Source organism: Narcine bancroftii, chromosome 7 (assembly GCF_036971445.1).
Source record: "Narcine bancroftii isolate sNarBan1 chromosome 7, sNarBan1.hap1, whole genome shotgun sequence".
NCBI lineage: Eukaryota > Metazoa > Chordata > Chondrichthyes > Torpediniformes > Narcinidae > Narcine > Narcine bancroftii.
In genome coordinates, this window is record NC_091475.1 from 182750852 (window position 1) to 182770086 (window position 19235).

Below are 19235 nucleotides of genomic sequence, written 5' to 3' on the forward strand. Positions count from 1 at the left end.
CCACCAATGGTGAAGCAATTAACTGAGTCCAAAAATTGGAGAAGCTCATTAATCACAGTGGTTTATACAGCTGGACAAGATTACAATAATAGGAATGGATAAGGTTTTGGAAGGATTAAAATCAAGAATAAGACTTTTAAAACTGAGGATGAATGAAATGGTGTCAATATGGTAATGTACTGCCAATTTTTGGGATATCTTAAGATTTAATGGGTAGAATACAAATGACTGTCCTGAACACGTTGTCGAGTTGATGTATACGCAGGGAAGCCGACATTCATGCTGTGGAGTCTAGTGCACAACTGGCACCTCCAGGCTTGCAAGCTGGGCTTGTATGCATCACAATGCTTCTGTCACATGGACATGAAGTGACATCACCAGTAATGTCATCAGCTCAGATTAAACACCTGTGTCGGATGCAGGTCAATTTCTTGTGTTTTCCACAGCATGTCTGCAATGATGGGAGCCGGTTCGCTTGCTTGTAAGGTGGTCACACATGAACCCCTTCCCCAGAACCGGCAATCCCGCAGCAGACCCCCAAAGTCTGTATATTTTTTTCTTTTGATGGCCTTCCTCTTCACCAAGGCGTCTGAACTACAACTGCTCTGTTCAGATCTAGATAGGCAGGTTTGAGGCAGTCAATTGCAAAAGATTCCTCTTTACCTCTGATGTCCAAAATGTACGTCGAAGGGACTCATACAGATGTTGGAATGGTGCTCGGTGAGCTCCTTTGTGTACAAAAATGTACTTGCAGTTCTGCAAGTTCTGGGGTATATAGGACCTGGCCTGAACATGTTGAGATGTCGGTATGGGCGCTAAAGCTTCTCCCAGAGCTTTCTTAGGACCACTGCGGGCATCTCTTCAGGGCCTATCTCATTGGTGGAGACGTCGCTGTGACTGCCGCGACTGATCAGTCGCAGCAACTCAGGCAACCAAATATTGGCTTGCACTCTCACCAAGGCGATGCCAGGGCGACATCCGAGATGTCGCCGCGACATCTCCAGACAAGGTGACAACCAATTCACCCGGAAGTCGCGGGGATGTCACCGTAACGTCTTCTCAGTGGTGGCGACGTCTCTGGCAGTTGCTGCGATGTCTCCGCGATGTCTTTGGCAGTTGCCAATAGGTCGCCATGGGTCTTCGTAAGGTTGCGGAGATGTCGCCGTGACTTCTCCCTGTCTATATATACCTAGATCTACAACTAGATCTATAATTCGCTTTTCAGACATCAGACAGTCAAGAACTCTCACCATGGACATCTGCAATGAGGCTGTTATGCTGTTGGAGCAGTATCCCTACCTGGATGATGAGCAGAAGGAGGCCTTGAGCTCTGGCCGTGAACAAGGCAAAGGCCAGGGCTAGGGATAGGGCCAGAAAGGGTGTCAGGAAGGCAAAGACAGTGTGGGTACGTGAGTGGTTCCTACAACGGCAACACCATGGCTGGTACGAGAAGCTGATGAAACACCTGGAAGAAGGGGATATGAGGTCCTTCAAGAATTTCCTGAGGGTGGATCCAGAGATGTTCAGGAAGCTGGTGGCTCACCTTAGTACCAGGATCCAGAAGCAAGACACTGACTTCAGGAAGGCCCTGTCCCCTGGTTTGAAGGTTGCCATCACTCTGAGGTTCCTTGCTACAGGAAACTCCTACAAGAGTCTGTCCTATGGCTTCCGTGTGGCTCCAAACACCATTGTCAGTATTGTCCCAGAGGTGTGACAAGCCATCTATGATCAATATCATGAGGAGGCCATCAAGTGTCCATTTACACCAGAGGAGTGGAAGGAAGTGGCCAAGGGTTTTTTCTGAGAAGTGGAACTTCCATCATATCTGTGGTGCACTGGATGGGAAGCATGTCAGAATTCTTGAACCTCCAGGGTCAGGCAGTGTCTACCACAACTACAAAGGCTACTTTTCCATCATCATGCTGGCATTGGTAGATGCTGGACCTCAACGTGGGGACTCCTGGGGCTGTCTCAGATGCTGGCATCTTCAGGGACTGCAGTTTGTTCAAGACACTGGATGAAGGTCAAGCCAACCTGCTACCTCCTGAACCCTTTTCTGGTGGAGATCAAGATGTCCCCTACTTCTTGGTTGGTGAAGATGCATCCGCCCTGAGGACATGGATGATGAAGCCCTACTCCAAGCGCCAGATGACCCATGCAGAGAGAATCTTCAACTACCTGGCCGTCCAGGTCCAGGCTTATTGTGGAGAACAACTTTGGGATCTTGGCAAACAGGTGTGCAGCTCTTTATTATTATTTTTCCTGCCATACAGACAGTCATATTTGCCAGATTGTAAACACAGCAAATACAATGACTTTAATTTTACTTCTATTTTTTTCTTTCCAGATTCAGATGCTTCCACACCATGACGATGATGGGCCCACAGACAGTTGAAAAGGTGGTCCTTGCTGCCTGTACACTCAACAACATGATGACAGACATCAGACTCCCAGCTGACAGAGAGGACCAACACACCCATGAAGTTGCCCCTGGAGAGTGGAGACAGCATACCAACCAGTTGGAGGGGATGCAGAGAAGAGGAAGTAACATGCCGTCTGTTGCCAAGAACCAGAGAGAGTACCTGACCCAGTACTACTCTGGGGTTGGAGCTGTACCATGTAAGACAAGATGGTGGGGCCTCTTCCAAGGCAGTACAAGGAGCAGCAGCAGCAGCAGGAGCAAGTACCAGATGATGAAGACCTTGACCGGGATGTACCCGTGACTTGGACTAGGAGTGAAGGCATCTTGATGATTCCAGCATGTGCTCAGTCACGTGGTCTCTAAGTCAAGCAACGTCATGGAGACACTGCCACATCGTTGCCGCAATGTCTCCTTAGTCTCCTTGGTCTCCAGCAGGTCTTGGAGATGTCGCGGAGATGTCTCCCCAGTCGTGGACAAAATTAATCTCAGTGACGTGGCTGCAACTGATGGAGACTGGAAAAAGTCTCCAAAAAAATCGAACATGTTTGAATTTCCCGCGACTCCCCGGAAACCTGGCTAGTCTCCAGGAGACGTCGCGGAAACTCAAGTCACCACCAGGTCGCCACCTAGTCTCCAGCCCAATGAGATAGGCCCTTTCTTGTTCTCATGAGTCTGATACAAATTATTTTGGAACCATCAGGGGCATGCCGTAGATCAGCTCTGCTGATGAGGCACCTATATCGTCCTTAGGTGCCATTCATATGCCCAAGAGTACCTACAGCAATTCGTAAATTCAGTTATGTCCCTGCAGATGCGCCATAAGGGCCAATTTCAAATGCCTGTGGAACCTTTCTACTAGTCCATTGGATTGTGGATGGTATGCAGTTGTGTGGTACAATTTGGTTCCAAGCAGGGTGGCCATTGCTGACCACAGGCTTGATGTGAATTGGGCACCCCTGTCAGACATGATGTGTGCTGGCAGACTGAAACATGCTATCCAGGTGGAAATGAGGGCCCTGGTGCAGGTGTTGGTAGTCATGTCTGCCAGTGGAACCACCTGTGGCCACTGCATGGCCCAATTCACTATACTGAGAAGAAAACAGGAACCACGTGACACCGGCAGGGGGGCTAAAATGTCCACCTGTACGTGGTCAAACCTCTGATACATCAGCTCAAAAGTTTGTAGTGGGGTTTTCATGTGTTGCTGGACTTTGGATGTCTGGCAATGAGTGCACGTCTTCATCCAATTGCTGACCTGTTTCAGAAGCCCACCCCACACAAATTTGTTGGCTAACATCCGGACAGTTTTTCTGATCAAAGGATGTGCTAACCCATGTAACTGCGTCAAATACCTGCCACCTCCAGGCCTCTGGAACAATTGGGTGTGGATGACCTGTAGTTACGTCACACAGGAGTTTGAGCTCCTCTGGGCCTACCGAATTTCTTTCAGCTGCAGATTTGAGTCTCCTGTTACCTAACATGGAATTTCTTTGTCTGCCTGTTGCACTTTTGCGAGCGCGACATAGTCCACCACTTGGGCTAAGGTCTGCATGGATTGTATGGCTAGGTGAAACAGTGCATCTGCCACTACATTGGCTTTTCCTGAGATGTGTTCGATGGTTTACGCGAACTCAGAAATATATGATAAATATCTCTGTTGATGAGCCACCCATGGACCTGATATCTTAGTAAAGGCAAATGTAAGCAGCTTATGTCCGTAAAAGCCATGAATTGCCTGCCTTTTAGAAAGTACCTGAAATGTCTGATAGCTAGGTACCGTGCCAACAATTCTCAATCGAAGGACTGAACTTGAGTTCTGGTGGTCTCAGGTTGCTTGTTAAAGAAAGCCAACAATTTCCAAAGCCCATCGATGTACTGTTCAAGCATCCCTCCTACTGTTGTTCTGGACACACCCACTGTCAGGGCTGTCAGGACATCCACTCTTAGGTGGACCAGCAATGCAGCATTAGCCAGTGCTTTCTTGGCATTCTTGTATGCTGCCGATGATTCTTCGTCCCAAGTGACATTCTTTGCCTTGCCTGACAATAGGGAAAAGAGGGGGCACGTGATGCGAGCTGCTGATGGTAGAAACCAACGATAAAAGTTTACCATTCCAATGAACTCCTGGAGGCCTTTAACTGTGCTGAGCTTAGCGAATGTCTGGTTTGCCTCGGCATTTGTTGGTAGTGGCTTTGCTCCGTGTTTGTCCATTCTGTGGGCCAGAAAGTTGATGGCATTTGAAATTTACTCTTGGCCAGGTTGATGGTCAACCCAAACTCATTCAAATGAGTGAAAAGCTTGTGCAGGTGAGACAGATGTTCCTGATGACTGCAGCTAGCGATAAGTATGTGATCTAGGTATATGAAGGTAAAGTTGATATTGCGTCCCACTCTGTCTATTAAACATTGGAAAGTCTGCACGACATTCTTGAGCCCGAAAGGAATCCTTCTGAATTCAAAAAGGGTGTAATAATAGTCATTTTTGGAATGTCATCTGGGTGGACCGGGATATGATTATACCCCTATACCAGGTCCACCTTGGAAAATATGCGGGCTCTTTGTAGGTTGGACGCAAAGTCTTGTAAACATAGTACTGGAAGCGATCCAGTGTGGTAATCTTGTTCAACCTGCGGTAATTATCACCTGCAGCCTTGGATACCATGTGGTGCGGGGAGGCCAGGAGCTATCGGACCATGGAACAATACCCATGTCCTCCATCCTTCAAATTCCTCTTTGGCCAGACGAAGTTTATCTGGAGGGAACCTAATGCTGCATTGCTGGTGAAATTGGGCATGCAGCAGTGGCCCCTCAGCTGGTATGTGGTGCTGCACCCAAAATTTCAGCATCGTCGAGGTGCATTGTGGCATAATTGTTGCAGGGAATTCCACCAACAACCTGGCGAATTCATTCTCTGAAAGAGTAACGGAGTCCTAAATGCAGTGCTGGAAGCTTGGCCTCATCTAGGGTGAAGTTCTGGAAACTGTTGGTATGAACGAACCTTCATCTCTCTAGATCAAGCAGCAGGGCATGTGCTCTGAGAAAATCAGCTCTCAAACCGCGGCCAATGTAAACGTCCATGTGAACTTAGTATCACCGAAATGAAGCAGGATCTTACACATGTCAAATATCTGGATAGTACCACAGTTTGCAGTTTTCAATGATGGCCCAGGTTTTCTGTTATGTGTGTCATGCCCCAAAGGGGGGAAAGTACAATGATCTAAGTCCCTGTATCCACCAAGAAACACCAGCCAGAAATCCATTCCAGGCATATAAAAGGCTGTTTTAATGGCCTGATACAGATATTACCATTTCTGGATCCAGGGCACTTACTACATAGTAGTACCACATGGAATCAGATGTTATCTGTCCCAACTGGAATTGGGCTTCTGCTTAATGAAAGCATACATGTGGTTGTGAAGTCCAAAACATTCGCAGCTTCAGAGCCACAGCATGCATCAAATAAATATTTTCCATGCTTGGGTCCAAATATTGTTTGGATTATCAGGGTAGCTGAGCTACTATAGACATCAGTGTACACACTATGGAGTCTAATGCAAGACTTACACCTCTAGGCTTGCATGCTGGGCTTATAGACATCATTGCTTCTGTCACAAGGAGAGGAAGTGATGTCATCAGCTAAGTTAAAAACCTGTGTTGGATGCAGGTCAATTTCCCACATTTTCCACAGCACATCTGCCATTTTGGGAGTCAGTTTGCTTGCTAGTAAGTGGGTATTTTGTTGAAACATCAGAGATAACAAGTTTAACTTTCTAACTTATTATGATGCAGATGGCTATTTAGTGCTTCAGGTCTTTGCCAGCTTCCAAAAGACCAATTCATTTTGATTTCCTTCATCCCCTTTTATTTCCCTCAAGTTCTTCTTTTTCAATTGCCCATCTACTTTTTTTTGGAATATTTTATTGAAAATTTTTCACACAGGCCTGTATAATCATATACCGCGACCTGCCAACGATGGCTGTTCACAATCTCATATGATGGCCCAGGTTTTCTGTTATGTGTGTACATGTATTCCTTTTCTCTATGACTATATATACAAGCCCGCGTCATTGCCCACCCCTCCCCCACCTAAAAAACTAAACAATTTGTTCATACTATATTGTCAATAACAATAACAAACATTAACATTAAGGAAATTAATAAGAATACAAATGATAAAAAGTAATGAGAAAAGAAATGGACTATCACGACTCAACGGACAGTTTCCGGGTCGGTGCTCATTCTTGACTTTCCTTGATCGGGATCAGTGTGGGAGGGAGGGAGCGGCAGCAGGGGATGGTAGAACAATCATCTCCATGCACCTATGTAGTGCATGTATGGCTGTCAAATCTTCCGAAAAGTGCTGTACTTGTTTCTCAGATTGTAAGTTATTTTCTCCAGGGGAACGCAACTTTGCATTTCATTGTTCCATCACTCGATACTAAGAATAGAGTCGGACTTCCAAGTCACCGCAATGCACTTCCTGGCCACTGCCAATGCGATTAACATAAATTGGATTTGAAATTTGGGCAGCTTCATTGTAAGTCTTATATCCATTATATCCCCCATCAGGAACAACTCTGAGTCCTGGGGGAATCATTTACTGAAATTTTTTTCCATGACTTCGCCTAGATCCACCCAAAAGGGCCTCACTTTGGCACATGACCAGGTTGCATGTACAAACATCCTGGCTGCAACATCACGTGAAGCATTTGTCTAGGAATTCTGATTTTGATCTGTTGATTTTCTGCGGCATTATGTACAACTGGTGTAAAAAGTTATACTGGACCAGCCTGTACTTTACATTAACGACTGTGGTCATACTTTCCCGGCACAGATCGGACCAACACCTCTCATCAATTGTAATACCCAAGTCTGACTCTCAACTTTCTCTCGACCTATGATGGCCCGGTTTGGGTCTCTCTGACTGGAACAGGCAATACATTGCCAAAATAAATTTCTTATCAATCCCCCTTCGAATCAGGGCCTCTATGCAATGAGGTAGGACCATACCTGAACCTAATACGTCCTGCAGAAAAGGCCTTATTTGAAGATAGCAGTGGAATGTTTTATTCAGTAAATCATATTTATTTTTGAGCTGTTCAAATGACATTAATTGCCCTTGCTCGTAACAGACCTCTATATATCTGACTCCCTTACGGAGCCAGAAGTCCAGAAACTTGTTACCCACTGTCAGTGATATTAATTTATTAGGAGTCAAGGGCGTTTTTGGTGACAGCCCCATCTTAATATCCAAATACTGGTTAATTTTTGCCCAGATACTAATCACTTGTTTTAATATGGGGCAGCACTTCTTCCCTGTCAATGATTTAATGTCCCATTTATAAATAAAATCCTCTGCTATCTTCTCACCCACCAGGTGCAGATCAATTTGTGCCCAGGATGGTACATCTGCTCCATGAAAAAGGGAGGCGATATATCTCGACTGAGCCACCCAATAATATTTTTTGAAGTCCAGCAATCTCAATCCGCCTAGACTATAGTCCCATGTTAATTTTTCCATAGAGACCCTTAGTACCTTACTATTCCAAAGAAACCTCCTAACCATATGTAATAACTGTTTGAAGAAACCTAGGGCAATGACACAGGCAATGTTTGGAAAAGATATTGGAATCTTGGCAACACATGCATTTTGATGCAGTTGACCCTGCCTACCAGAGTGATAGGCAGGGGCGTCCTGTTTGAGTCCTCTTTGACTCTTTCCAGCAAGGGGGCATAATTTAACTTGTATAAATTATTCAAGTCACTATCAATATCAATATTGGCCACTTTAAACTACTAATTCCTTTAAATTAATTATCCTCAGTGAGTGGCATCACCTTGCTCTTATCCCAATTGATCTTATACCCAGAAAGTTCCCCATAGTCCTCCAGTACCTTGTGCAGCTTAGGGTCTGTCAAATATATCAGTAGTAATCAGCGAACAAGTTAATTTTGTTTTCCTCCTGGCCCACTCTATAACCTTTGATATCTGGATCCTGCCGAATGGCTTCTGCCAACGGTTCCATAGCCAGCACAAAGAGAGCCAGTGAGAGTAGGCACCCTTGCCTACTAGATCTGGTAAGTGGGAAGGCTGGAGAGACCTGCCTATTGGTTATAACTTTCGCCTTGGGTGCATGATATAGCATCCTAATCCAATTTTGAAAAATTGGTCCCAACCCTGCCTTCTCCAGCACCTTGAATAAAATTTCCCACTCCAGTCTATTGAAGACCTTTTCTGCATCTAAGGAGATGACCAGACCATTCTCATTTCTAGATTGTGCCAGATGCATAACACTCAGCAATCTGCCAATATTATCTGCTGCCTGCCTTCCCTGCACAAAGCCTGTCTGATCCTTGTTTATCAATTTTGGCAAATGAAATGCCAATCTATTTGCCAAGGCTTTGGCTAGGATCTTGTAATCAGTATTCAGCAGAGAAATTGGCCTATAGGAAGAGGGCATAATGGATCCTTACCCTTCTTCAAAATCGTCGTTACAATCACCACTGTAAAAGATTCCAGCAAGGACCTTGTTTCCCTAGCTTGGTCTACAGAGGTATGAATAAGTCCTTAAATTCTCGACAGAACTCAGGCAGGAACCCATCCTCCCCCGGAGACTTTCCTGTTTGCAGTGCACTCAATGCTTCATCCAGTTCTTCCTCAGAAAAAGGAAGATCTAATCCTGCCTGATCCTCTGGGTACAGGCAGGGAAGGTCTAATCTGGCCAGGAACTCGTCCTCTTGATTGAGGTTCCCAGACAATTCAGAATTATATAATCCTTCATAAAATTCCCTTAAAGTCTCATTAATTTCCTTTGGTTTGTACGAGACCTAGCCATTCCCCATTCGTATTGGATTAATTGTTCTCGAGGATTGTTCTGCCCTCAACTGCCAAATGAGTACCTGCCAAATGAGTACCTTATGTGCTCTCTCCCCTAACTCATAATATTTTTGTCTTGACCTCATAATAGCCTATATGTTTGAAGCGTATTATATTCCAATTTTTTGTTTGTGAGAGCTCTGTAATGGTCCTCTAGGCCTGATTCCTGAAAATCTTTCTCTAATTGGCTAATGTCCTTTTCCAATTCCTTCACTTCCCTCATATAATTTTTCTTGACCATCTTCATATACCCAATTATCTAACCCCACAAGTATGCCTTGAGGGTGTCCCACAGAAGAAATTTATCTGGAGTAGAGGGGCAGTTGTCCTCAAAAAACGGAGTTATTTGAGATCTTATAAACGTACAAAACTCAGGCTTTTTTAATAGCAAAGTGTTAAGATGCCACCTATATGCCGTGTCCTACTTATCTGCCATGTCTATAGTCAAGATCAGGGGGGAGTGGTCCAAGAGAAGTCTCGCTCTGAACTCGGCTTCCATGATCCTACCCTCTAAATGGGCTGAAGCCAAAAATAAATCTATTCTAGAGTAGGAGTTATGTTGTTTTGAGTAGAATGAGCAGTCTCTCTTTCTTGGATGCATTCTACGCCACACATCTATTAAATTCAACTCCCTCATACAGTCAATGGTGGCTTTCACCTCTCTAGTCCACGTTTTGTGGATTTGTCCAATACAGGATCCGACCATAAATTAAAGTCGCATCCTATCAAAATATTTTCACTTCCCTCCACCAAATATAGGGAAATGTCTTGTATACATTTTTCATCATCAAAATTGGGGGCATACACATTGACTAGGGTCCAGGACTCTGAGTATATTTGACAGTGCACCATTGCGAATCTACCCATTTTGTCTGCAGTCACCCTCTGCACTAGAACACTTTTCCTTACTAAAAGTGCCACTCCCCTTGCTTTTGAGCCAAACAAGGAGGATATAACCTGGCCGACCCACTCTCTTTTTAATTTTTGATGCTCTCGCTCAGTTAAATGTGTCTCTTGAAGAAAGGAGAAATCGACCCCCATTTTTTAAATGTGTGCCAAGACCTTTTTCTGTTTCACTTTACTGTTTAAGCCATTAACATTAAAAGAGACTACCTTTATGCTCTTAGTCATTATCCCCAAGCTCTTCCCAAGGTACCCCCTGCTTCATTAAGATTCCCCCCCCCCACGCACCTCCAATTTCTTACTGTCCGACCTTTGTTCCATTCCACCCGAGCTGCGAGAGTAAGGAAATAAAAAACAAGGGGGAGACAAAGACAAAAATTCAAATAAATGAACAAAACAATATGAAACCAAATGCAAAAGATATTCATAGTCATACTTCTCCTTAATCCCATACTACCACCCTCCCCCCCCCCTCTATTTTGTTGACAACCTCCATTGATTATCAACAAACCCCACGTACAACAGATTGTGCCACCGGCAACCATCAACTTTGTTCCCCAACTCATGAGTTCACCAGGAAAAACTACTATTACAACTTTTCATTTGTTCATTCTAACCTCTTTCTTAACATCTGAATTTATACAATTTAGATACCATAAAAAACACCATGTTATTATAGTCCATGGCATGTCTATATCCTCCTATGGGTCAAATTTATTACTTATTAAAACTCTAGAGGGCATCTCCTCTTTGCACCGATCACTGTCGCTTGTGATATATTCTCCCTCTTCTGGTACTGTAACAGCCTCACCAGAACAGAGCACATCCTTTGCCGGAACCAGGTTTGGGGAAGAGGTGCCTGTGTGCTCTCTCTACCTCTATTCTTTCACCCAGTATCTTCTTACCCAACACCTCAGGGATCCAGGTTTGAAATAAGTGCACTTGGTTCTGACACTCCGCCACCTCCCTTAACCCCACAATTTAAATATTGTTCCTCCTGCTATAATTCTCGAGGGCATCCAGCTTCTTCCAGATGCTCTCCCTTTCATTTATTAACTTTTCCATTTTATTAGACATACAATGGATATCATCTTCATTTTTACTTATTCTTCATTCTGCCTCAGTCACCCTGCCCATTAGGCCAGATAGGGTGCTCTGGACCCTATCCAGTTTTCCCCCCATGTCCTGGACACTTTTGTCCACAGCTAGGAAGAGCCTGCCCTCCATCTGCCCGAGCTTGTTAATTACATCCTGCAGGGAGGGCTCAGAGCCTCCCTGCTTATTTTTCCTTAACAGTACTTTTCCCCTGGGGGTCATAGCTTCACAGGATCTCCCCTGGCCGTTGGACTCTTCCTTCTCTAGACTCCTGGACCCCTCTTCCCTGCTGCTGGTGCTACCTGCCTCCTCTGATCCAGCACTGGATTCATAGGCTGCTCTGGTTCCTCTGAAGTCACTTGCTGTTGGGACTTCCATTGAGACTTGCAGTTTCACTCTTAGCCCGCTGCCAGGGCAGAGGTAAGTTGCACTCTCCCTTAGTGCCGGCAGCAATGCTGGTTTCTTGCAGTTTCCTCTTTTGTCGGGCAGCTCCGTTCCCCACGGGGGTTGCTGCTGCTGACCTTGCACCCGAAGCCAACTTCACCTCGAGTGCATCTGACTTTGCGATCCTGTTGTGGGACCCAGCCTTTTCCTTCTCTCCAGGGGCTTCCAGAGGGGGTTTCCCTCCATACTGCCGGCCATTGATGTTGAATTCGTCCAAGACCTATTCTCCCCGTCTGGCGAGTTCCTCCTTTGAATCTGCGGGCCCTGGGGTGGCCCCGCCATTTTCCTCACCACGAGACATTCCAGGCTTGCCCTCTTGCCCCGGTGGTAAGTCTTTCATATTCTTGCTTGCAGACTTGCTTTTTTTTGGTCATGTTGCGTTAAAAAAAAATCCTTCTCACATCCTTTTTTGGCGTTTTGGATTGGTCAGTTGAGGTTTTGACCTTGTTTGTTATCAAATATCCTGGGAGCTCTCGGAATCCACCTCCTCTTACTCTCCCCGCATCACGTGACCTTTCACCCATCTACTTCTTGTCACTAACCGATGGGACAATTTACAAAAGGCAATTAAACCTACTTGTATGTTTTTGGGATGCGAGATGAAACAGGAGCTCTTAACTCATGGAAAATGTACAAACATCGCACAGCATCCAAAGTCACAAACTGAGCAGCTATCATAATTTCGGTGCCACCACGCCAGCCTTAGGTGGCATGTGAAACAAGATAGAGACAGAGATGAGCAAGCTTGCCAAGGTTTTGGTCATCGAATACGTGGTCCAAAGCTAATCTCAGGAATAAATATAACACAATTCAGCTTCATAAGTTTCCAAAGAGACAGACGGAGTTGGTAATTCATTGGAGTTGGAAGTGTCAAGTAGGTCAAAGGAAGCAGACAAGTGTAGTGTGTATAGTTCACAATGAGTGCTGCAGGACCTCAGCTGGTCAGTCAAAGTATGGTTACTATTGTCTCATGTTGTTATTTATGGAGCAGAGTTATTGCCTTTAGAAACTCAGGGAAGATTGAATGGATATTTGAACATTTGCTGTGGAACTGAATGTAGTTTATAATATAAATATTAGTGCTGATGAGCAAACACCAAAGCATTTTTTGAAAATCTATTTTTGGTTATCAAAAACAATTAAAAGCTTTCATGCATGCAACCCATCACTTAACAGTCTCCCATGGGTTAAGTTCTCCTGTAGTAGAACAAATCCTCTTTCCTTGAGCTCAGCTTTAGGTTGTAATCTGTCTTGATTTAGATGAGCAGCTTTCTTCCTTTGAATTACATTCCTGTTAACAAAGCTGCCTATTTGGGCAACAGTCGAGAACGATTGCACAGAAATGTAAACTGCCTGAACTGTCAATGCCTAATGGCTTTTTCTTGGAAAGAATATTTACCTGGAAACCTAAAAATCCAGGACAGAAGGATGAAAAGTCAGACCTGGAAATTCGATTATGTTGTGTCCATGTTGGGGCACTAATTGTGCAAAATGTTATTTTACCCAAAGCAAATCAAGTTAGCAATAAATGAAGAAATTGTTGCAATTTTGAAGGTGGAGTAGGCACTTTCTGTCATGATGTTAGTGGCAACTGATCTTTTCCTATTGTGAAGCATGCACATTTTGACATGATTTTTAATGAAACACATATTCTCACCTGTAGCAAAATAAATTTGAGCTCAAAGCTCCAAACTGCCATTGTTGTAGAACACTAATTTGAACTAGGAAAACATAGTTTGACTTGTTAAAGAGATATTGCTAACTGGAAGATCTGACTTGGCAGCTTCACAAATGACTATACTGTAGACTGCATAGGCATGTTCCAAAGTCCACTGAGAGACCATGCTAAAACTAACAGGGAGCTAATGAGAATATTCAATAAATGGTTCAGTGGGGTCTGTTGGCAGCACTCAATTACTGAATGTTTCACCAAGGCCGTGGTTTGTGACTTAGTGTGGTTTGGAGATCTCAAGATTAGGGGCAAAGCCATATCCATCAACAATCAGCCAAATTTACAGCAGGCAACTTTATGTAATATTACATGTTCTGTACTATTACATGACAATAAAGGAATCTTGAATCTTAGGGGATGCCGTATTTTACTTGGACCACTCCGATAAATAATGCATTTGCAGGTTCAGTTTTTTCAACAATGCCATGATGAATGTAAGATTGTTGATCTGTATTTGGATATCTTTCTTCAGTGAAAATCAGTTGGCTCTCTGCAAACTCCGCCTACCCTTTCACAGCCATTTTATATAATGCTACTGCATAGAAGCAAGTGGAGTGTATATCTTTTTAGATAATCACCTTTCTCTGAATGATTGGTAACAACATCTCTTGGTGTGGGCCACCCATACACTGTTCCATGGTGGATTTTTGGCAAATTTCAGGAATTCTCACGAAAGACCAGATTTGCAGTTAGCACTAAGTGCAAACAAAAGTTTCAGTACACCAAAAGTAAGTGCATCAAATTGTGTTGAAATGCTTGATATTAAAATCAGTTTCTTTGGAAACTCCAAAGGTGAAAAAGGAGGTTTTGATCTCAAAAGATATATTTGCTCCAAATATGAATGTCTTCATTGCAAAATGTAGTTCACATTCTTTTCTGACACTTAATTGAATTCTGAAGAAGTGGTGCCCTGATAATTCTTTTCAGATGAAATATTCAACCAAAGCCCCCTCTACCTGTTTGTCCTCTCAAGTGGTCATAAAATGTTCTCTGTATTACTTTAAAGAGGAGATCTCTCCAGTTCTGACTAAGGAACTTTCACCTGAAATATTAACTGTTTCTATTTCCACATATGCCACCAGATCTGCTGAGTGCTTCCAGAATTTACTTATTGTATTTAAGATTTCTCTGGTGTTTTCAACCAACACTTATTTTTAAATTAACATCACTAAAACTAATTATCTGGTAATTATTTCACTACTGTGAAATGGATTTTGCTATGGTTAAACTAGTTGCCAACTTTCCTATATTGCAATAGAGACTACTTTTCAAAAGATTTATAGATGCCAGGAAGATGAAATAAAGTTAAAAAAAAATCTAAACACTCAACAGGCCAGGCAGCAACTATGGAAAGAGAAAAAGATTGAAATGCATGGCATATAGGTGCAAGGAAAATAATTCTCGTACAGTATTTTGGGGAAAGTTGTTGTTGTGGCTGTTATTGACACAAATAGGACACCGTTTATGAAGATGCTCTTTCTGCCTGTTTGTTATTGATTATCCCACAGTGAGTGCCCTTACTTGTGCCAAGTCACTGAAAGCAGCATGAAAAGATTGCCTTAGCTTTCAGGTAACGCTTGTTATATTACTATTTTTAAAAAGATAAGCTCCAAACCAGTAGTAACTGAGACAGAAAAAAATCAATCAATGGTTGCTAGCATTTAACATGAGCAAATATTGGCCACATTGTACTTCCCTGATACAGTTAAATCCCTGGTAATCGACACCTATGGGGATTTGTAGGTGCCAGATAAGTGAATTTTATGGTTGCTTGAGACTGCGTGTTATATGATTGGCGTACTAATGGTGAGGCCTGCCATTTTTAAATTTCCATATTTTTTACCTATTTTCCATGATATTTTTGCCGGTTGCTTAAATTCCAAATAACAGGGGTTTACTTGGAAGGATACTTCGATCAAATTCTTAAAAGTACCCAACTTCTAATTACTAGCTCATGAGATCCTAGCAGAGATTTCTGCATCTTTGTTAGCCACAGGTGGGGTTCCAGAAAATTGGAGAACAAGACCACAAGATTTGGGAGCAGTATTAGGTAATTCAGCCCATCGAGAATTCTTTGCCATTCAAATCATGGCTGATGTAATTTTCCTCTCAACCTCATTCTCCTGATAACCTTTTACAACCTTACAAATCAAAAACTGATCATGTCCACCTTAAATATACCCAATAACTTTGGCCTCCATAGATATCTGTGGTAATGAATTCCACAGATTCACCACTCGCTGATTGAAAATATTTCTCCTCATCTCTGTTGTAAAGGGACTTTTTAAAAATTCTGACGCTATGTCCTCTGGACCCAAACTCACTCACTGATAATTAATGGTGTACTTTATTGAAGAATAAAGGGATAAGCCAGGAAAAATAGACTGATGAGCCATCAGTGGTGGAAATGTTATGGGTTATGTTACATGATTTATTTGCATTTAGAAAGACAAAGGCTGATTCGAAAAAGTCATGGGCTTTTAGCATGGTGTTGAGCCTCAAGAGTTTGAAGAGGTAATGCAAAAAGTTTGATGAGTGTAGAGTGATAGATGTTGTCTGCATGGACTTTAGCAAGGTTGGACCAGAAGGTTAGAATGCATAGTAAGCAGGCCAACTGGATACAAAATTTGTCTTGGTGGAAGGAGTCAGAGGGCAGTAGTGGAGGATTGTTTTTGGATTGGAGGCCTGTGTCAAGTGGTGTGCCTGGCAATCAGTGCTAGGTTTACTTTTGTTCTTCAAATACAGTATATTAATGATTTGTATGAGAATGTAGGTGGCATGCTAAGCATATCTATGGATGACACCAGAATTGGTGATAAAGTGGACAGAGTGAAGTTTGTCTAAGATTACAACAAATTATTGATCAACCAGGAAATTGGGTAAAGGAATGGCAGATGGAATTTAATTTGTACAAGTGTGAAATAATGTATTTTGGGAAGCTGAATCAAAAGGGGGACATACACAGTAAATGGCAGGACTCTTGGGGTGGGGGGGGAATCATGGGATCCAATTATAGAGATATTGTAAGTGGCACTACAGGTTGTTGGAGTGGGGAAGAAACCATGTGACATGCTTCCTTCATTAATCAGGGCACTGAGTTCAGTTGTAAAAAATGTTGGTTCAACTGAATTCAGAAAGTTGTGTGCCATTCTGGCCACCACACGACTGGAAAGATGTAATCAAGTGAGAGAAAGTGTAACAAGATTCAAAAAGACATTGCCTGGATTGGAAGGCTTGAGTTCTAAGGAGAGATGTATAGATTAGACCTATTTTCCCTGGTGCAAAGGAGGCTGAAATGTGACATGATAGGTGTAAATAACATTATGAGTGACATGGATGGGGTAGATAATTAGAGTCTATTTCCTATAGTAGGGCTACATAAAACTGAAAGGCATAGGTTTTAAGTGCGAGGGAGGAAGCACTTAGATAAGTATATGAATGAACAAATCAGAGTATATGAAATTAATGTAGAAAAGTGGACAGGATAGTTGTCAAGGACATAATAGTTCTGGTTCTATGTTCTACAACTCCTTGAGTTTTGAGATTGGAAGGTATTCGTGTACAGAAGCATCAGGGTGACCCTGGACACAAGTCACTGAGAGTTTATATGAAGGTTCAGCAAACAATTAGGAAGACAAATATTCTGTTAACCTTTATTGCAGGAAGATTGCTGCACAAGGTCAAAAATGCTTTGTTACAATTATATAGAGCCCTTACAAGACTGCACTTGGAATGTGTGCAAAGGTCAGGTCCCTCTACCCAAGGAAGAAAGCAGACAGAACAAGGACAAATGTTCTTGTGATAGAGAGTGTGCAATAAGGATTCAATATATTGTTTTCTGGAATACTGGATCAACAGAAATGAATGCAACTATGGAACTGATCTTAACCATGATTAAGAGGAATGAGAGGTGAATACATTAGATTTATACATAGATGTAGATATATTCTTGAGGGAACTGACTGAATATATGGGGGATATGGATCTTTAAAAAAAAGGTTAGGCCATTCAAGACAATGATACAAATAAATTTCTTCACAAAATGATAGTGAATTATTGGAATTCTTGATTTGTGAAGCTCAGTTGCTGTGTATATTCAGGATAGAATCAACCAATGAAAACAGTGCTCACAATGTTGCCCATCGGTCACTTAATTACTCCCCTCCAGGTGAAAAAATATAGTCTGAAGTCGGCCCAGAGGAGGTTTTTTGTGGCTATCTGTAGCCTCTGCTACAGCAAGGGGAAAACCTTTGAGCAGCTTGACTGCTGACATTGGGAAGCACTGTGTAGATAGAGTAGGTCAGTCAAAGTCATGTGAATATCAAAAAAATGGGCCTGCATTGTTCAATTTCGGAGAATACATATTAGGTGTATTATTGGAATAGCAAAGGTCTTTGTTACATTTTAACAGAGAAAGCTTAAGTAAAATTGTATTTGTTACTCTATTTCTGTTTTGTTTCACGTAACCTTTTTTGGTTAATAGGTTCAACTATTGTCCTTGTAGTTTTATTCACTGGCATTCTGAGTATAGGATTTCATGAGGCATTTGTGATATATGCAGTATATTAAATACAGCAACAAAGCTTTCCATTCAACTGGTGCATTTACATGCAAAATCAGATGTGGTAACTGTAAGATTATTATTCAGTTTGTCGGGAGCGTGGGTTTGCTTCTGGGATTAATCCTTGACACTTTGCATAAGAAATATCTGTATACATTCAAAATTGTTTCAGCATTGTATTTCAAATGAGTCACTGTTGTTTGAAGATGCAAGATTCCAGAGTATTCCTCACTGAACGGACATTTTGATATTCCTTCCTTGGATAGCACCCTCAAAACAGATTAACTAGTAACTCATTTGACTTGACACTTTTTAGATGGAGCCATTCAGAAATTGTTGATAAATTTGTCTAAAAAAAGGTAAGAGACCACACAAAAAAAAAAATCATTAGATGCAAAGAGCTTTGGGAATCTAAGAAGCCATGACAAGGTCAATTATAATGTTAGATCTAACCCTTCTTTATTTCTTAATAAAGATGGGTAGATATTGTGGCTCAGTTTCAGTACAGGGGTTAATTGTCTGCTGGGATGAACAGATGAAATGTCCCTTGTAAACTAAAGACATCAATCCTGCTCACCTGTTTGTTTGCTCATTCCAGCTCCACTTTTGAATAAATATCTTTTACTCAGCATTTTATTGGCAGAAATCACAGTTGGCTGCTCTGCAGCTGAGGACACCATGGACAATGTGCAAGGTGCATGTGCACCCCAGTCTCAGGAGCTTTACTGAATTTTATGGCACAGAAAATGTCCATTCAGCCCAACTGGTTTTTACCAACTATACTATTCCATCCAAGTCTGTCAACATATCCTTCTGTTTTTTTTCCCTCCACTTGTGCTCTTCAATACATTTACACTTTTCGGTTCAACCACTTTTGCAAATTTATTTTCTATAGATATGGAGATTTTTGCAAGTTGAAGTGTTTAGATCATGCTTAGAAAGGGCATGAACGAGATTAATTTTTGTTTATTTGGCACACATCTGTGTGGAGAACAGATTTGTGCTTAAAAATAAGATTTCAAGTAAAAGTCACGATAGTTTAATGGTTCTTACCCAAAGCTTTGGAGATTTCTTTGCTCTCTGTTCTGTAAAAAAAAGTGTAAGATGTACAGTATATTCTTCAATCATAGAAATCCCAGATGCAAAGTAAACTCATCAGAAAGTCTATCACTGCTGCTCAGTAATACTGAACCCTTAATTCTT

At 42.3% G+C, this 19235-nt stretch overlaps 1 protein-coding gene and 1 long non-coding RNA gene across 15 annotated transcripts in view; one reads left to right on the forward strand and one right to left on the reverse strand.

Annotated features, from left to right (window-relative positions):
- stard13a (StAR related lipid transfer domain containing 13a) overlaps positions 1 to 19235 on the reverse strand; it is a 684147-nt gene that overhangs the window by 334386 nt on the left and 330526 nt on the right. The gene's annotated exons all lie outside the window — the stretch shown is intronic.
- LOC138739482 (uncharacterized) overlaps positions 6053 to 19235 on the forward strand; it is a 53178-nt gene continuing 39995 nt past the window's right edge. For all 7 annotated transcript variants that reach the window (XR_011342281.1, XR_011342285.1, XR_011342286.1 and 4 more), the window contains exons 1-2: positions 6053 to 6144; positions 14980 to 15041. This is a non-coding gene — a long non-coding RNA (uncharacterized lncRNA). The remainder of the gene's footprint in view (positions 6145 to 14979; positions 15042 to 19235) is intronic.